This window comes from Rhincodon typus, chromosome 15, assembly GCF_021869965.1.
Source record: "Rhincodon typus isolate 14 chromosome 15, sRhiTyp1.1, whole genome shotgun sequence".
NCBI classification, from domain to species: Eukaryota; Metazoa; Chordata; class Chondrichthyes; order Orectolobiformes; family Rhincodontidae; genus Rhincodon; species Rhincodon typus.
Window position 1 is genome coordinate 40281913 of NC_063346.1, and position 4914 is coordinate 40286826.

Sequence of the window (4914 nt, forward strand, 5' to 3'; positions counted from 1 at the left end):
AGACCACAGCCCAAATCCTGTTAGCCATTTTCAACACGAAATGCGGGTTGAACCACATCAATTAGGTCAGGCAGATGGTTCACAAACAAATGCTGCTTTTTCAACAAGTCAGAAATAGAACATGCTTGAAGCATGGATACTTACAATGATGGAGTCTTTTTATTTTTCAACATTATTCACAATGAAAGGCATCATTTCAGTTTTACAGTTTTGTCAGGTTTAGCAAGAATTTTGGAATAATGTTTTGTGGAATAATTATTAAAAAAAAGTCACCTTTTAGTACCAGTTAATCCCTTCACTCAGAAATGAGGCACAATACTTCATATACGTCAATGTACAGTGATTGTTTTAATGAGAGAAAATGTGGGAGCTTACATATAGCAAGATCCTAAGGCACAATGATTAGTGAATGGGTAATTAATTTATTTCAACAAGTATGGAGTGGGGGTGCACACCGGCAGAACCAAAAATAGATTGTCATGGGGTCAACATCCACATGAAGCATTAGTGTCAGCTGATGGTTTCATGTTGCTCAAGAGGATCCTTCCTGGAAAAATGCAGCAATCCCTTCTTAAGTACAAATGTAGATAATGCACTGAGGTACAATGTCATCCGTGACTCAGGTCACGCTCTTGCCACTGTCAGGGTTCAAGGTTCTGGGTTCAAGTGTTACCCCAGAGACTTGACAACAAAACATAAGCTCACGCACACCACAACAACACTGAGGGAGCTCTGCACTGTCAGAGGAGCAGTCTTTTGAATGAGATGTTAAATGGAGGTCCTTCTCAGGTGTATGGAAAATATCTAGTTTGAAGAAGAATCAAAAGGATTTCTCTCAACATCCTGACCAACACTTATTCCTGAAGAACAGAAGGGATCATCATCACATTGCTGTTTTATGGAATTTTGCAGTGCACAAACTGACTGCCTTGTTTCCTATATCAAAATAGTGATTGCAGACACCTTAAAAGCATTCATGTGTTCACAGAAAGTGCCTGATTAAATTGGGAACGCTGCAGCCCAATGGTCTCAATGTGGATTTCACAAGCTTCAAAATCTCCCCTCCCCCAACCTCATCCCAAGACCAGCCCAGCTTGTCCCCTTGACCTGTCCATCTTTTCTCCAACCTATTTGCTCCTCCCACCTCACTGACCAACCCCCACTCCCACTTCCTACCTACTAGCCTCATCCCCGTCTCCTTGACCTGTCAGTCTTCCCTCCCACCTACCCACCCTTCCCTCCCAACTGACCAACCCCCATCCCAACTCCCTACCTACACTCATCTGACTGGCTTCATCCCTGCCTCCTTGACCTGTCTGTCTTCTCTCCACCTATCTGCTCCTCTATCCACCTTCCATCATCGCCTCCCCCCTCCCTATTTATTTCAGAGTCCCCTTCCCCGCCCCCATTTCTGAAGAAGAGTCCAGACCTGAAACGTCAGCTTTCCTGCTCCTCTGATTCTGCCTGGCCTGCTGTGTTCATTCAGCTCTACACCTTGTTATCTGATTAAGGAAAGTCTTTTTTTTAAAACTAGAAAGAAAATCAGATGGTTTAATTGGATTAAATTCTACAAGGCTTTAGTGTGATACAAAAACTGAATATAATTTTGGGAACTATGGCAAGGATATAGTTTGGTTGTGACATTGTAGTTAAAACAAATCCAATGGGCAGCGAAAAGCCATAGCACTAACATTAGTAATGAAAACAGTAACCACAGCCAGCCCAAACAGCTTCTGAAGGAGGGTCTAGGCCCGAAACGTCAGCCTTCCTGCTCCTCTGATGCTGCTTGGCCTGCTGTGTTCATCCAGCTCTACACCTTGTTATCTCTCTTCCCCGCTGTATTTGGACTTCAGAATGGACCTGTCAAATTTTAAATTTAATTATGGTCTCAGTCTTCGTGCACCTTCTCTGCAGCTACAACATTGTATTCCTTGCTCTGTTCTATTACTCCAATACACTTTGTATAGTATGATTTGCCTGTATTGCACACAAAACAAAAAAATTTTTCATTGTACCTATGTACATGTGACAATAATAAAATCAAATCAAAAACAAGCCACAACATAAATTTGCTTGATCAATTTACATGAGCTAAACTGAAACATACATGCAATATGCAATGGAAACAATGTTTAGTGGCTTGCGTTAAACAAAGAACAACTGCAATAAGAAAACCAAATGGAAGAGATAACAATAGCTTGAAGTAACTGTTGGAATTGACGAAGAAACTAAGTTCAACATGTGACTTGACTATTGAGAAAGGTCAGAACAAAGAACAAAGAAAATTACAGTACAGGAACAGGCCCTTCAGCCCTCCAAGTCTGCACGAACATGCTGCCCATCACAACTAATATCCCTATCCTTCAGGGACCGTATCCCTCTATTCCCATCCTATTCATGTATTTGTCGACGCCCTTCAAAATTCACTATCATATCTGCTTCCGCTACCTCCCCCAGCAACGAGTTCCAGGCACCCACCATCCTCTGTGTAAAAAAACTTGCCTCGTACATCACCTTTAAACCTTGCTCCTGGCACCTTAAACCTATGCCCCCAAGTAACTGATTCTTCCACCCTGGGAAAAAGCTTCTGACTGTCCATGCCCTTCATAATCTTGTACACCTCTATCAGGTCGCCCCTCAATCTCCGTCGTTCCATTGAGAACAACCCAAGTTTCTCCAACCTCTCTTCATAGCTAATGCCCTCCCTACCAGGCAACATCCTGGTAAACCTTTTCTGTACCCTCTCCAAAGCCACCACATCCTTCTGGTAGTGTGGCGACCAGAATTGAACACAATATTCCAATTGCAGCCTCACTAAGGTTCTATAAAGCTGCAACATCACCTGCCAATTTTTAAACTCAAAGCCCTGGCCGATGAAGGCAAGCATGCCATATGCGTTGTTGACTACCTTCTCCACCTACATTGCCACTTTCAGTGACCAGTGTACCTGCACACCCAGATCCCTCTGCCTGTCAGTACTCTTAAGGGTTCTGCCATTTACTGTATATTTTCCATCTGGATTAGATCTTCCAAAATGCATTACTTCACATTTTTCCAGATTAAAATCCATCTGCTCTCTCTCTGCCCAAGTCACCAACCGATCTATAATCAGCTGTATCCTTTGACAGTCATCGCTATCCACAATTCTACCAACTTCCGTATCATCGGCAATCTAATCAGACCAGTTACATTTTCCTCCAAATCATCTATATATTTTACAAATAGCAAAGGTCCCAACACTGATCCTTGAGAAACGCCACTAGTCACAGCTCTCCATTCAGAATCGCACCCTTCCACTGCTTCAGATTTGTCTGCAAAATGACCATATAGCAGCTTTGAAATTCAATAGACACCAGGTTACAAAACCTGATATGAAAGAAGAGTCATATGTTGAAGTACACTTGATGTATTACAAAGCTAATTAGCCATCTTTGAAACCATGTCTTTAAGATATCCTAGCTAACAAGTTTTGTATTATTTACACTGAAAATTATAAGAAAATATTTTACCATTTGTTTCTAAAATTATTCGAATTATTTTTGCACTCGTTCCCCACAATGATTTGCCTACTTACCTTTGGTCTGAACAAACAGCACCCAGCAGAAGTTAAACACTTCAGAAACTGTACAAGGTTGTCGCCTGTTGAGAAAGAACATTGAAAATCAGCACTTGTTGTATAATTTACTATGCGCTGAAAGAACATTAGTTACCGTAAGTGAACAGCATTCTTTGAGCAGATTGCTATAGATCGTCTTTTTGGCTGATTTTTGTATAAATCAAATAATTTGTTCATTTCTCTGTAAGTGTTTACAAGTTTTCTTAAATTTGTTGTGAAATAAGCAGAACAAGAAGTCCTTTCCTGGCAACACACACATAAAACCCGGCTAAAATCGTCAAACTGGTTATTTGTCACAAATGTTTGTGACTTTGAACCAAGGTTCAATTTTAAAAAAAGTCTGCCTGTATGTTAAGTATTTTCCACTCATGCCTGTTTATCCATATAGAGTATTTTCATAAAAGTTAGCTATTTTCGTCATTTAGCAATTGCTGGCTTTGCTTTGTAGGTTTGTGTGACTTACTTTAGTATAACATGGGCTCTTCACCCTTTGAAAACTACTGTATTCTTGATAAGTGAAAGGACAAATTGATCACTTTTACTTCTAAGACACAATTGGACCTGATTTAATCTCCAAGTGAATGTTTAAAATTGAACCCAACAAGTTCGCTGATGATTTTCAGGTTGACTGCATTTGATTGCTGCTAATTTATCAAAGCAGTGATCAGACATGTTCCAGCAATCAGTAGTACAGCTCCTTGCTGAAATTAGAGTTATTCAACTTTCCATGAATTAATTACACTTTGTTCAAACAATGCCAAAGCACTTTGCTAATAGAAGAACAGATAGAAATTCCACAGTACAGAACAAACATGAATTCTGTGGGGTGGTTAAAAACATCCCAACAGAAAGGATCAGAAAAAGGGCTGAGATGAATAACAGATGAAAATGAAGGTCAAGAGGAGGAAAAGAAAGTAGCAAGACATAATAAAGCAGAGTGGGATCAAGGATTGTGTGGGGCGAGTGAGAGAACACAATGTGCTCGTAGAAAACAAGGTCTTTCATGACTGTTGAGCATCAAAGAAACAGGAGTCTACACTGGACACAGATTAGTATTTAAACTGTCAAGTTTCCTTTGCCTTTATTATGAACCGAGTTTTATTCATTGCGATCTTCTAAATGACAGGGCCACTTTTGCCAAATTCTATGTTCAATGACACTGAAACAATTAACAAAAACAAAATTGCTGGAAAAGCTCAGCAGGTCTGGCAGCATCTGTGAAGGAGAAAACAGAGTTAACATTTCGGGTCCAGTGACTCTTCCTCAGTTCTGAGGTAGGGTCACCGGACCCGAAACGT

The 4914-nt window shown here is 40.5% G+C and overlaps 1 long non-coding RNA gene across 1 annotated transcript; it reads right to left on the reverse strand.

Annotated features, from left to right (window-relative positions):
* Positions 1 to 325: 325 nt before the first annotated feature.
* On the reverse strand, positions 326 to 3641 carry LOC125485067. Its single transcript, XR_007263833.1, has 2 exons — positions 3575 to 3641; positions 326 to 860 (listed from the first exon to the last, which is right to left on the reverse strand). It is a non-coding gene; the product is annotated as an uncharacterized LOC125485067 (long non-coding RNA).
* Between the last annotated feature and the right edge of the window lie 1273 nt (positions 3642 to 4914).